Below are 15,865 nucleotides of genomic sequence, written 5' to 3' on the forward strand. Positions count from 1 at the left end.
GGCCGACCAATACGAGAACCGGGCCGCTATATCGCTCGCGCACGGCTCGCCGTACTCTCGATGGGACTCATTTAATTAAAGAGAGAATTAATGCGAGCTTTTAGATGAAAAGCGGAAATAAACGATACCGTCGTTGATTGTGCGAGTATCGCCGGTCCGATAATCGCGTCGAATTCCTAACGAACGGAAAAACAGCGTTTACCGGCCCCGCGGCTATCTCTCTATTTTAATGAAGTCCGCAATATAACTATAATTTCGGCCCGGCCATCAATTTCGTCTCGGGGATACAAAGAGACATGCAGGCACGCAGGTGCGTCGCCATAATGTGACGGACAGCGAGATCGCTAAATCAGAATGATCGATACGGGCGATCAGACGCGGATAGGATTACCGGGGGACGCGATTTGTTCGGCAAATTATACTGGCAATCACCGACTGTCCCGCTTAATCGAGTCGTTATGCCTTCCTATATAACGCTGAAAGCCAATAAAATCGCGGCCATTCGTTCGTAGAGTTATATATATCGGAAGAGAGTCCAGGGGAGGGGAGGAGGAAAAACGCGATAAAATGACCGCCAGACACGCCGGCGAATAAAAATATTTTTTTAATTGTTATGCTCTATGGGGGATAGGAGTGGCCAAATGGGACCCGAGTAGTTGGCGATCGCGCGAGGAGGAGAGGCAAAATTGTTTGGTGCTGCGCGAGACGTTTTAACGCGTTTTTAATAGCGAAACGGGTACTTAAAACCGTTTTATAGCATCGAGGCATAAATGCCGCAATATTGCGATTATTCAAGAGAAGTTATTTAATACGCTATTAATACATACACCGGAGTCGTAATCGTCGCACATATCAAACGCGTACATTAACTGCGGTAATTAAATCGTGAAAAGAACTAGAAACTCTCTCTTCTCTCTCTTTTCTTCTCTTCTTCGACACGCCAAATCGCGAGTTATTAATTTTCTTTTGAGCCGCGCAATGTGCCGGGAATTCGCGCGGAAGAGCGGTGAACCATCTGCAGCGGTACAAGTTTTTCCTTTACAACGGAAGAAAGACGCGTGAGAGTGAATTAATACATTAGGGTGCGCGGTGTCGAGTCGTGGTGATGAGAGAAAGGAAGAGAGCGAGACTTTTTGTAACTGGAGCAACAAGTGTCGTATTCCTCTTATTTTCGCGTCGCGCATAAGAATGCGTATATATACCTCCCTGACTGCCACGCAGGCTAGTTGAAATTTAGTGGGCAGTAAAACTTTCGGCGTATATCTCGCAAAGTGGCGGCATCCATCTTGGAAATGGCCCGTACGGCACTCCACTGCTGCCGCGGGGAAATGCAAATTGTCGAATATTTATACGCGACGGTCCACGGGGATGATTTGCATGGCGGCATCAAGCCCCTCGGCCGCCGTTTCTACTTCTTTCCGCTCTCGAATGCAAAGTGGAAGCCAATCAGATCGGATATATCCTTTTGCTGTACTCTCCGCGCGCGGCTATATCGTCTCGCTTGAGAAATTCGCGAATGTGGAAATGCACGATTGTACCGTGAGATCTTATTCGTGTTATCCGAACAGAGCCACGGAAGCATCTGTGGACGATCGCAAAACTTCTCATTCTATTCGAAAGCTGATTTTGCATATTCAATTTTCTATCCTGATGATTTTAATTATTTTATTTCTACACGGAGAAAATTTTATATCAGAAATTACTATGTATGGCAGTATATATATAGCCGCGGACCATGAAGAAATTATAAAAATTTTTACTATATTTTTCATACGCGTGAAATATAGTAAACATTTTCGGTTCGCGGCTTTATGGTCCGCGGTTACTGCCGTACACAGAAATTTTTGATATAAAATTTTCTCCGTGTACATAAAAAATAATTTAATATTTTGAACAGAATTGCGCAAATAAATTTGTACTCGAATAACTGAGTGATATGGCTGATTAATCTTTTATAACCATGTGAGTTACGAATAATTTCTAACTTGTAATTTTCTTAACAATTTGGTATCTTTAAAGAGTATTTTGTGAGAGCTATCGCAAATTTAGATATTTTACTCGTGTGCGCTATGTTTCGTATTTCGCAAACAACGCAGATACGCGTAGATTTGAACAGCGAATAGTAAACGTAAAAAGCAACGATACCGCCCAGATTTATTCCTGGTCGAGTCCTGACACTTCACACGCCGGCGTCTTATCGAGCCGGTGCAATTCCGCCACAGCAGACAGTCTGGCGCGTCGATTTCGCAGTGTTGGTCGGCGCCGATTTCACGCGCGTTGCACTTTTGCACACGACCGAGTGGAATGACGTTCTTTACAATACGCATGGTAATAAAACATCGCGCGTGTCGGTGGACAAACAAGATAGCGGTGTAACGAGATAGTGCAACAGTTGCGAGGTATCCCCACGAAGTTCCCCGATTTTTGCGCGTGCGACATCGACGATAATGATATGAAACGTCACGCCGTAATTATGCAGTGACGCCGTTTTGCACTTTTGCGTACGACCAAATGGAACGACGCAATGCGTGATAATAAAACATTGTGTGCTGGCAGACGGGCGAGATAGCGGTGTAAGTAGTGCAACAGTTGCGAGGATACCCCACGAAGTCTTCCGATTTTTACGCCCGTAACATCGGCGGTAACGCAAGCGTGGTGTTACGTAGTACACCACGCTTTTCCATTTTCCGCGGGCGCCTATTCCGCCGTAATATCGCACATGCACACGCACCTCTCATGCATTATGCGCGCGCGACAGATGTAACAGTCACGATATCGCGCATTATACGAGCGGCAGATGTAACAGTCTGTCGCTCGTGCTCGCAGGTCGAGACTTGTATATTTTTAGCGGAATCTTATTTTGCTCGGTTTGTGCTTAAATGTAGTCTAACATAATAATAAGATCTAATTATGTAACAAAACGGTATAAAAAATATTGCATTAAAATAAACTTGGCAAACTGAGAGTTAAAATAACAGAGTAATTAAAATAATTTGAAAAGAAGCGCGCGCTATTTTTTATAATTAAATTAAATATTATGTCTAATGTAATTATAAATTACATTTTAATTGCGTTTTCTTGTATTTGATGTAATTAGAGATTAAAAATGAGAAAACTTAAATTTTAATATAAATGCACGCGTAAGATCTGCACATTTCACAAAACTTAATTAAGCTTATACACAGCGAAACGCACGGCAAGACGCGCATAGCTGCATTCGAATTCTGCGCCCATTGCCATTAGATCTGGCAAAGTGAACCAGTATAGAGGAGCCGAGAAAATCGATAGACCGCATTACCTCGTAGTAGAATCTGCCTCAAAGCTTAAAGTGGGCTTCATGGATATTTGCATTGGCTCACGAGATGACGTACATCGACTGGCGCAAGCATGTTTGCATTTGCAATCGTACCGTATGTCGCACTATGCACCCAATTATACATATACACAGGCACGCATATACGAATACACCTAAACGCGTACGTATGCGGACAGCATATAGCATGCCGGACATTATAGAGATATCAATGTACGTATATAGATAGTAAATGTATAATATATAATTATATATATATATATATATATATATATATATGTATGTATGCATGTATATATATAATTTGTGTATAATTTAGTATATATAGATATATGTACATGCATGTACATATTTATATGTATAAATATATATACGTAAATATAGTATATAGTATATGTACGTGTGTATATGTAAGACCGCACATACGGGGCCGTCGTACGTGTCCGTCGCTGTATATGCATGGCGATTATATGCCTATTAGAGGAGTACAGGGGCGTATACATATATACAATACAGACCTAGGAGGAGGAAGGAAGAGGGGCAAGATCGTAGGGGGACGGTACCATTACTGGTATTGATGAGCAACCGGCCAGAGGAATTGGTTCAGCACGTGTGATCGATCTGGCTAATCTCCCTTTGCGGACAGCCAGATGCTAATCTTCGATCGATATCAGAGATAGGATGCGAAATTGCGTTAGCGGTCGCAAAAGCTCGCGAGAAACTATTACTGCCGAAATGCATCCGGCGACAGGCGATTGAGCTCTGGATTCATAGTTGATGAGGTATCGATCCTCAACGTAAGGCTGCTCTCGCCTCGGCGTCGCGAGACATGATACCGCTTTGGGAATCGCGCGCACGATGTATTGTTCGGGAAGCAATCCAAGTTCCCAGGAGATGAATCCGACATTGCGGAAGTGGCTCTAGTTACATGCCGATTGTTACGCTGCTCCGGTATTCGAGTCGACGGCCAAAATGCCGGAGCAAAAGGAGGAGGCTTCTCGGTGGCTTCTGTGATAACAATTTTGATTTACGAAGTAAAGACAGAAATTCAGCAAGATTGCTCGCACACAGGACATTGTTTAATTAAAGCACAAATTCATATTTAAGTAACATAAACTTGCGTCGGGATATATCTTCATTAGACATGTGCAGCGGGCGTGATTGCAATTTATGAAGGCTTTACATTGTACTTATCGCGCGCTGTCCCAGGTAACGACCAATTTGAAAGCCTAATTACGCATCTGGCGTGTGCAGAAGGTGCGCGATTGCTTTAATAAACCGTACGTATTCTCGGCAGCCGCAGCTATCATTACGAGTTACGACTTACGCTGCAACGCAATTGCAGCGTAGTTCGCAATTCAGAAGCTTATCCCGGGCGTGTCGCAGGCGGCGTAGAGGTCACGAGTGCGTGAAACACGCAATTATTGCGATAATGTCGCTCGGCCGACAGAAGGCGACTCCTTGGCATTTTTCCGATGCTCGCGCGTCACTTCCGCCGTGGGGATCATCGAGACGGCGCATACGGTTGCTCATTAACCTCATGTGTCCACGTGCCGTTTCTTACGACGTGAATTCTCACCTGGCAGTCGCGCGCGTTACACAACTATGCGAGGGATCGCGTTCACGCTAGGTGTACCGCATTCAGGGGTGAACAGGAATGGAATTAGTTTTTGTAGCGAAGTAATTTTTTACTAATTTCTTATTTATTAGATGCTTGAAATTTAACAAGAAATGATATAAAATATTATTTGAATTAAAAGAAAATTGTTGACTGATATCTTGGTTTTAATATTTTAATTAACAAGTTTCAAGAGTACTTTTATTTGTCGAAATATTGCAATAAGCATATAAATTTAGAAAGATACTCTGAAGGAAGAAATATTAACGTAAATAAATGAGCTATAATATGATGTAGATAAATAAGTTACAAACTTAAATATCTGATTATATATTAGTTTATATTTAATGATTTAAAATTAAAAATTTTCTTTTTCTTAAGATTTTGTTACTCGATGGCATAGCTCATTTGACTGATATGTAAATAGGAACTCGTGTTTCTTGTTATTAAGTTAAGACCTTGAGGGATAATGATCCGATCCTGATCGCACCCCTTCGGCGTCTTCGCGCGCCGGAACGAACGAGGCACTTTGCTGAATTAAAGCGCAGACAGCACGCAATTCGCGATCTCGCGCGACTGCGTACACGCGACAGCAGACGCACGTAAGTAGGTAGGTAGATAGGTGGATAGGTACGCATGCATGCGTGGCGAGCTCGCCCGCCGAGAGATTCGCCGCGGCTATCTGCTCCGCTCGTCACGCCGAATTAACGCCGGCATTCTTTATCTCCTAATCGCCGCCAGGGTCGCGATCGTGCGGTTATTAAGTAAACATTATGCGCTGCCGTTTAATGCGGTATGAAAATGATTCACCGTAATAGCAGGTAATAGCATGGGCAGCATATTGAAGGATTCGTTGCAACAGTGACCCACTTTTTTAATAACTTGTGCAAATCGATCTTAGTGAGGAAATGAAGTTTAGATTGATACTCAGGTGCTTAAAATAATTGATTAGATTACTGTTGTATTTCACAACTCAGACGCAGAATTCGATTGCAGATGGTAGAAATTGGACTATAACGATTATGCAAATAACTGTGCTAAACGTATTTCATGTATCTCGGCTTAACAGAAACTCATATTTTATGAAACTTTCGATAGGTGAAAATACTATTTAACCCTTTGATGATCGATTTATGTAAATCTCTCCACGAGGGTTCGACATTATTACAATAGAATGCGTTATCCGCTACTCGATGTATGAATACATATCCATTTATATTTGTGTATATTATACAAAGTAACTATGGTGCAATTTGTCGATAACAAAGCGCGATCCGTTCATTAGAAATTCATATATACAGCCGTATCTTCACTGTATCATCGATCGCCGCTTTTATCGTCGGCTAATGCGATGTGTAATTGAGAAGCCCCGCACGCGAAGGGACGGGACAAAGCCATGAAATGCGAGATTTACTTTATTACGCGCAGGTGACATAATTCATGAGCTACTGTTGCGAATTAATGCCGATCGTTACGCGACGAGTCCCGCCGATGAAAATAAATAATCGACGATGCTTATTTCCGAAGTGTACGCATAGGTTATTATCATAATTTTCTCTTCAAGTATTTGTCGAGTATTCGAGTGCAATCTGTCTCTCCTTGAATAACATCCTTCCACCTAATATGTTATCTCGTCATGCAATTTAACGCACGAAGGCTTTCACTTGTAATTATTTATATTTTTTATTTATACAGCATTCTCGATATCTGAGAACCAATGTCGAAATCGTATTTTATTAAAATTTTTCAAATTGTAGAAAGGTTGAATTAACATATTTAAAATTGCAATATACGATACAATTGTACAATTGTGGATGCCGATTACATCGTTAAAACTTCGATAGCCCGTAGAGATGCGTTGTGTAACGATAGCGAGTATGCAATCATGCTTATAAAGAGTGGAATTTAATTTCGACAATTGCGCGAGGCGCTTTAGTCAAATTTTCGGCGAATTGGGCGACTCCGGCAATCTCGTCGCATCGCGATCGATTAAAATATTTTCGTTGAAGCGCTCGCACATAGTTGGCCGGTGCGTAACGAGTGATTCGTATCAGGGCTGATTGTAAATTGAGCGCGAAACCGCCGTTGATTGGTTTAAAATCAGATCATCGCGACTCCGCTCGTCGCCGGTCACTCGACTGCATCTATCGGCCGTGCGTGCATCGTCGAGGAGGAAGACACGAGGGGTTAGGGGGCGAAAGTGCACCCTCGGAGGGTCGAATAGTGCAACAGAGGGTCGGCCGTACGTACCAACACAAATGTACGTGGCTCCCTAAAATGAATTACGCGAACGTGGATCAGTTGCCTGGCAACGTCTCTCTCCGTTGTAACCCGTAATGCACTCGCTGCAGGCCACGGTTTTTGTTTGTATTAGGAAATCACCCTGTCAAGCGCGCGTCTACCGTACACGTGATCGGAGAACTCGCAAATTTTGGGATGCGTTCGGAAGCCGCGTGATCGATGCGCAAATTTTGGAACGCGCCCGGACCTGCGTGCACGATGCGCAAATTTTGGGACGCGTTCGGAACCGCATGATCGATGTGCGGATGGTGCGCTCGTTTATATCCCGGGAGAGCGTAGATTCCTCTTGAGATAATGAAGTAATTAACGATAGTAGTCAATTATTCAACATCCATGGACCTGCCGAATTTCGTAAAAGAGTTAGCATTGATAATATTGCGTTGCAAAATGCTTTAATAACTTTATTAATAATGTATCGGAAATTTCATTCTGAAAACCACCGCATCTTTTTACCACATCGATGGCGTACGTTGGCGTATTGTATTGATTATACATTTTCGGAATACGGGACAAGCATTTTTTTTATTTTCGGATACGTTCCCACAATATGCATCATTGTCACTGCCTCCCTAACAGTTTTACGGTTGTAGCTACGATTTGCTTTTCTTCTGTTTCTCTCTCTCTCTCTCTCTCTCTCTCTCTCTCTCTCTCTCTCTCTCTTTCTCTGCTATGAGAGGCGGTCTTTAAAGTTTCAACCCTAAAAGTGTTTTACGCTTGGCGTCACCCATTGATCGAATTTAAAACTGATGCGTGCCCGGGCACCCGTTCGAGTGACATCGCTTTGACACCCGGATGTACTGATTTTACAAGCAGGCACGCGGCGGAAACGGATTCTGGGAATGAAATTTAGGGTTGAAAAAAAGACAGACCGGCAGGAAGGGTGAGAGAGAGGAGTGCGAGAGAGGGAGAGAGCGAAAGCGAGAGTAAAAGCCACACGAGGGACGAAAGGGTATGCGAGAGTGCTCTTCGTGTGCATTCAACGTAGTTATCCGCCCACGTAACATCGCTACTGACAAGCGTAGCGAATTATCTACTTTCGTGCAGCACTATACGCTGAACTAGGATTCTCTAATGCAGAAAGCTTGTTGCTTTCGCAGGATAATACATTTACTACAGAACATTTAATTATTATTATATAAACGCTGCGTGTATTTACAATTCAGATTTAGAACCTCATTATTCTATTCGTGTTGAAAAAGTTAAAACACTGTATAATCCACTTTTCTGATTGAATTATTATCAGGATGTATAATGCAACACAGCTATTATGTATAGCCGACAGTCATTTAGATATACATATAATTATAATATAATTATAAAATTTAAGGTGCAAAGAGTTGGAAATATTCGAGTATGGCATGCTTCTAATTGCATAATATTCGTAAAAATTAATAGATTATCAAACTGCCGAGTGTTTAAAAATTAATGTCGCGCTAATAACACTTCTGCAGTTCAGTGTACGTGCGTAACTGCGTCAGAGGCGCGTTGATTGTCAGCGAATGATTATTCACGCCCAAGCCATTTGGCCTCGCCAGATTACTCGGGCGGCGTATTGACAAACGGATTAATGTCAAGTTGACTTACCGTCATCGATAAGGAGCCGATAACCGATTCGTAATTGCGACGAAATGACCGGCGGGAGTCGCGGACGCGACGGGCGGTCTTTATCTCCGGCAGCGCGCGGGTCCTTGCGGTTCGTATCGACTCTCGGACGTCGAATCGTAAAAAGTGAGAACCGCATTTTGCATACGGCGCGACGAATCGCGAAATTGGATGTGTCACGACTTTATGCTCGTCCAGACGACGATCCTTATCCCCGGTTCGCGTTCTCGTCCGGTCGTTACTGAATTTACACGCCGCCTTTGCCACGTACGTTTCACATAGAGTCTCGGCTCTTGCATCTTCGTGACGATCAGCGATGCGTTCGCGCCCTTCGACAGGCGTGAAGATCAAACGCGAGATACGTGCTACTTTGAATATTGCACGATAGGGAGATAGAATATACAGTTGTGTCGAATACCGAATTTACACGTTACAAAGCTTTATATGCAGTAAAAAATACTCGCTCAGAGAATTTCGGTGAACTTTGAATATTTTAGGAAAAAACTACAGAAATATGCGATAAAAGTATAATAACGCGAGTATATAATTTACTAGGATATATTAAAACTATAACAATAAATTGTCAATCGTCACAGTAGCGAGTCGATTGTGTGACGCAAGCGATGTGCAAGCAAAGAGACGTTTTCTTGAAACGGATTTGTGTATTTACCGTCCTAACTAAATTCGATCGCTCCCGCTTTGATCAAGTATATTACGAGAAACCTATAAAATTTGAGGAACGCTCCAGGTCTGCACGTTATCCGGCTCGGTCGAAAGCCTCCCGGCCGCGTTTTATCTCTCGAAATGTAAAGAAGCGCTCCGCTGATACCGTCGGAAACTTTGGTGCGCCGGACCGTATTTACCGAGAACTTTTCCTGAAGAATCACACACAAAGGAGCCTTCCCGGTGGGCCACCGCGGGTTACTTTCGTGTAAACAGCAATCTCTTCTCCGGGGCTGGCGGAGGGTGGTCGCGGGAGGGACGGGCGGAACGTTATCGCGGGATTATTTCTTTCATTCATCTCCGCGACTTAAGGATTCTAAGAATAAAATATGCAGACCGTGTCTTTAAAGGGGGCACGTCGTTCTTCAGGGCCTACGGCCGTTTTCTGGTAATTACGCCCGTTAATTGCAGAGGACGGCCTCGTTCGCGCCGCTTGTTACTCGTCGAGTACAACACCGGATTCCGCTGCCGTCGCTGCTACTGCTGCTGGGAGGTATTAAAAGAATGTTTACTAGTACCCGGTCTTCTGCGAGTGTTAAAGTATAATAGAACGTATGCCTGTAGGCGTCTCTCTTAGGCCTCGAGGATTAACATCGCTAATTGTTAGTCTCAAAGGATGCGAGAGCCACTAGCAAGCCGGTAGCCCGTTCCGGGGGCAGTGTCCCGGAAAATTAAGGATTAGCAGTCGGTTCTCGAGAAAGAAAGAGAGAGAGATAGGGAGTGGAGTTCGGGGGTGGTTATTACTTCATACCCACGTGATGGGCGTAATACGCTGCTGTAAAGTATGCCTTCTTAGAACTCCCGTGCACAAAGGGTTTAGTCTTTAAGAGGCACGGTGAAATATTGGTGGCGTAAGGAGCTTGGAAGTGATCCGGTGTTTTAAAATTTAAAAGAGAATATTTCGCTCGCCAGCGCGTGGTTTTTGAATCTTTCACGTATTATGTGAAGACTAAGATAATACGTGGTCTGATTTATTTATAAAATTTTGTCGAGACATCGAGATGATAAGCTTGTCGTAATTTATGTTCTAAGGTAAATAATAAAATTTTACGTTTATTTTTAGAATTAAAACAGTCGCTATTGACGAGAGTATTAAAGCGCTAATTTACTGTGCTTTTAAGAAGTAAGCCGAAACATTGTTTTAAAACACTGCGCTATCATTCTCATGTTACTGTTTGCCTTTGGATTTACGGAGAGGGAGATTCTCGGATTTATACGATAAGATACTCGTTCTTATTCATCTGCTTCCAAAATATCACATTACGGTGGTGTCAAGTTACGCTTTATCAAGTTTTCAAATGTACAAAAATATTTAAAAGCTAGTATCAAATTGCAAGTTACTAAGTTATCGTAAAATATTGACTTGCGCGCTGCAAATAGGGAAAGAAAATTAAACGACATATAGGATCATAACATATTCAATAAGACGCGTGTAACGTGATATTTATGAAAACCGCAGTGAACGCTCTCGAATTAAATATGTATCAAGAAAAAAGAATTTTTAATATATAGATTTTCATCTTTTATCAAGAAGAGTATTATTATTAATTATTATTACTCAAGAATGCTAATATATTATTCTCTCTTTTCTCTCGCATTGCGACCTAATATACAGTTTGAGTTTATAATGTAGCATAAAGTTACTTACGATATATGTATAAAACTTGCTTGGAGCGCAGTCTCGGATTACCGACTAGTTCCACAACACACCCGCAAAGTAATTAAGAATATATCAACACGTAATGAATCGTAGCGTGCCACAGTAGCGCGAATGATCGATAATTGATAAACAATAAAATGATTTCAAACTATTCATATTTTTTTTATATATCAAATATCATACATTTTAGTTATTCGAACAATAGCGTTGATCATATTATCGTCTGATTCACGTTGAAATAATGTACGAGCTTCGTGAATACAAATTGAACGAGATAAGAACTATTCAGAAACGTGACGAAACATTATCGTGCGTCAGGAGTCGTCTCGCGGAATGGAAAAAAGTAAGAATGCGAGAAACAGTACGACGGGCAGGCGACGCGCGTTGAGGATAAAAGTACGAACTGTAGCGAACGATAGATCTTCATTAGAGCACGACGATGCATAAGTCACGCGACGGGGGGGGACACGACTTTTAGCCACTCTCATAATTCTCCAGCACGTATAGCGCACTACTGTACGTGTACATGATAATAACCGCGCGATAGGCACGGATAACTTCTTCACTATGACGCGTCGCACGATTCAACTTGTCATATAAGTATTACGAAATATTTTTAGATCATTGTTATTTACAATGTTGATTGCGGATGAAATATTTCGGTTAAAACTGATATAATTAAGTGAAAATAAGTGTAGTACAATTTATGCATGTAATGACGTATGATAATTATTGCAATAATGATTGATAAATGTTTTTTAAGACAAATATCTGATTATTTAAGTAAATATTTGGTTAAATGTTTTATTTTAAATATAAATTTATATCAAGTATAGATTTAATTGATATGTCACCTATCTTTGATGAGAAAGAAGGTATAGATAGTTCGGGGATGTAGCTCAGTGGTAGAGCGTTCGCTTTGCATGTGAAAGGTCCCGGGTTCGATCCCCGGCATCTCCAATCTTTTGCTGCTTTAATTTTAAATCTTTTTTTATTTGCGATTCTAAACAATTAAAAATAATTTTTGACAAAAATTAAGTAAATGAATATTAAATTTTATTTTACATATATATATTTAACATCTTCGATCTTCTATACATCATCTTTCTCATTCAGCACATTTTACTTTACTTACAAAAAAGTAAATTGTTAGTATAATTTAATGTTTACGAATAATATTTTTACATTATTAATAAATAAAAATAACGTTTGCTACTTTTATTTAAAATGTATAAAATGATTGAAGAGCTTCAAGCATATCTACAGACATGCATAAAAGTATCGGTGTGATATGTGTAATGGATATACATGGAAGATGAAGACTCCGAAATATTTCTCTGCGGTATTCTCGTAGTCCATGGTCAATCAAAAACCGACCTTTTTTTAAGAAACCCTATAACAGACGTCCGTCATACCTATCGTCCAACTGTTTTACGTTTCGCGAAGCCGGAAAATCGCCAAGTTCGCGGAGAGTTTATTAAGGTTTCGGCTTTTAATTTCCCCACAATGCATACAGTCGTCTGCGACTTTGCCATTTTTTTTTTGCGCGTAGCGAAGCATAAGAGCACTCGCCTTGAGCAAATTGGAACGAGCTTTTCTACGTTTTCCATGGTTAAAAAAACGTAGCACTGCGCGAATAGGAAACGTTAAAAATATCGCTGTACACTGCATTACAGAGGAATTAACGTGCCGTAAGACGAACACAAATGAATAACGAGCGAGACTTCGAGCAGTAACGGGCGGCATTTATTTTCTTGAATACCCACACGCGAAAAGCTAAATGCCGCAAGCGGCGGATTTAATAACTCGAGCGGCTCGGTGTACCGCGATGAAAAGCCTTTTGTCTCGCAGGTACATTCGAAAACGAGGCAAATGAGCGAGAGTAGCGGCTGGAGGCGGAGGAAGTAGAAGAGAGTAAAAACGGCCAGAATATCGGGGCCGCGCGGCATAGCAAAAAGGATAACTAGAAAAAAAAAAGAGAAATAACGTGGAGAGTGGAGGGTGGGTTTGGTCGCCGATCGAGCGTGCGTAACTCGCCCCGAAGGGCTTGCGGTGGGCTGCTCACCTTCCCAGTTGCGTCCGAGCGGGGATCACGAAAAAAAAGAGGGAAGAAATGCACATGACTGCGGAGTCGCGTTGACTGCAGCGGAATAACGCGGTTTCGGGATCGCGTTCGCCTACGTAATCCACTCATGCTGCAGGCACCGGGAACTGCATTCGCGATGCGACGCCGCCCGCAGCACTCATTGCAAGCTATGCATTTCTGGCCATGCATCGCATTCATCGCTGATGCATTTATTGCTGATGCACCGAGGGAGGGAATCGGGAGGGCGTCGTCGGCGTCCATTGTCGCCGTGCGATGTCGCGAACTGGTAAGCCGAGCAAGGGGTTGGCTGGCCAACGAGCCAAGCCAAGCAGGGAGGCGAAGGGGAACGCTTCATTCCTATGGCATTACGTCATACATCGATTCTCTCGGGGATTTCCACGGAGTCAACTTGCTTGTTGCCTCACTCGCTGCAGGTAAATGCGCCTTGCTTGCAGTTGGCTTCCGTAGAATATTATTGACTATTTATTTCAACATGCTTTGTTATTAAAATTTTGTACATCTATGCGAGACTAGAAAGACGGAATTTATGATTGGTCTTGTATGGTTCTAAAAATCGCGCATATGTAGATTGCATACATTGCAATCGCATTTTGTTATCTTGTATTTTTCCAATTTATTATTTGCTAATTATACATTTATTGGTATAATTTATTGTTTGTCAATCAAAAAAATTATAAATTCTAAAAGTTTTATCTTATATAGGCCAATGGCGAATATAGAAAGGCGAGGCGGTAATTGAAAACTAACACGCTACTTGCGCGTAACACTCTTCGATGCGTTCCATACAGCGTTACTATTTTACACTGGCGTGCACATGTGCGCTTCATAATATTGGTTCGATGAAAGTGCCGTAAATGAGAATGATTTGATTGGATTTAACTTCCGGAGCGGACAATCAAAAAAGCAATTTCAACGCGCGTCATTGCCGGGGTCGAAATTCGCGCGCTGCCGAGTGACATAAAAAAAAAAAAAGAAGCAATTGGAACGCGCCGTGTGTCTCGCTTTGGAGTAATCGCCGTCGCGTGCCTAAAAATGAGACTGCCACGACTGATTAATCATCGGCAATCTCGTGCGAGAGAACAGCGAAAGGACGTCGCCATTAGCGACAAATGACGATCTCCGTCACCGGGTGTATCCGCGCTACGCTCGGAAAACGCGTTATTTTTTCACTCTCTTTCTCTTTCCTTTCTCTCCTTTGATCGCTCTTCCGCTCTCTTTCTGTTTCTCGCTGCGTATACAACCGTATATGAGTGGGAGAGATACCGTCGCGCGGAGGGGTGAGTAATTTAATTGAAATTCCCCTCTGTGAAATTGTGGAAAAATCGAGTCATGCGATCGCTGGGGCCTGCGCGAAAATGGAATTACGGGAGGAAACGAGGTTTGTCCGATGATGCAGGTGAAACGCCGGTTTCACGGGAGATGAACGAAGATCAGTGGGTGGGACGGGGGAAGTATCCGCATATGGGCGTACGGGAGCCAGCCAGCTAGTCCGACGGCTTTGCGCGGGCAAATTTTTCGGTTTTGAATTTCCGCGCAAATTGGCCTTGCGAAATTACCCTCAATTACCGCGTCGCGAAAGTTACCGATGCGAGAGGCTCCCACCTCGTCACTCTACTGAAAAATATCCTATTTCGCGTGAGCACGTCGGCTTTTGCGGGGGCATGTATAGAGAGGCGGGATGCGTGTGTATATCGTACACAAAATTGCTCGGCAAAAATCGATCGATAATCCGACCTGGTAATCGAGTAGTTTTCCGGAACGCTGTCTCGACACGCCGCATCGAATATCGCGCGGAAATTTGCGCCCGGCGAACGAGCCTCGAAATACGAGAGCCTCGGATTCCGCGGATAGCTCCATTCGTAATGAAATTGTTTTTAATTAAGCGACTCATAACGGACGAGCGACGCTAGTTCGATGGCGTCCACTCGATGGGTTGAAAATGTCATTTTGTGCAATTAGAGAGATAAATACCCTAACATCTGAACAGGTATATTATATTTTTTTGTGCTAAAATATTTGCTAAAATGTGAAATCTTTATAATTCACATTGAATGTGAAAATTTTGTTCCCTCGCTTACAATTTATTTCAGGCAATTCATATTTTTTGTATCGTACGTTTTTATTAATCTTTCACGACTGGTACACGGCGTTTATTATTATCATACGTCTACACAGCGCTAGCTGGTAGCATGTGCAAATATTTCTTGGCAAATGAAACTCGTTGTTAGGTATACGGAAAGCTTTCGCGGGCGTACGCAGTCATAGCCGTTTTTAATTAAACTTTCGTCCGTGGTGAAACGCTGCAATATGTGCAACGCGTTCGTTAACCGCGCATAAACTTCGACAGAGAGGCGACGCGCCGAAAACTTGGTATTTTCGCATGCCACCGCGGGAATTATTCATCGCGATATTTCGCGCGATTCCTCATTAAAAATGAATTGCCAGGCGAGCGAGGAAGCGACCTCGTCACGCATATTTTAGTATGCGTACTTTAATTACCGAGCCAGTTCGCCAAAAGCGCTGGCGAATGTAAACAGAAGC

At 42.5% G+C, this 15,865-nt stretch overlaps 1 protein-coding gene and 1 non-coding gene across 2 annotated transcripts in view; both read left to right on the plus strand.

The window, feature by feature from the left end:
• The window catches only part of LOC105672143 (uncharacterized), a 354,839-nt gene that overhangs the window by 22,968 nt on the left and 316,006 nt on the right, over nucleotides 1-15,865 (plus strand). The window lies entirely within an intron of this gene.
• Nucleotides 12,106-12,177, plus strand: TRNAA-UGC (transfer RNA alanine (anticodon UGC)). Its single transcript has one exon. It is a non-coding gene; the product is annotated as a tRNA-Ala (tRNA).

This window comes from Linepithema humile, chromosome 4 (genome assembly GCF_040581485.1).
Source record: "Linepithema humile isolate Giens D197 chromosome 4, Lhum_UNIL_v1.0, whole genome shotgun sequence".
NCBI lineage: Eukaryota > Metazoa > Arthropoda > Insecta > Hymenoptera > Formicidae > Linepithema > Linepithema humile.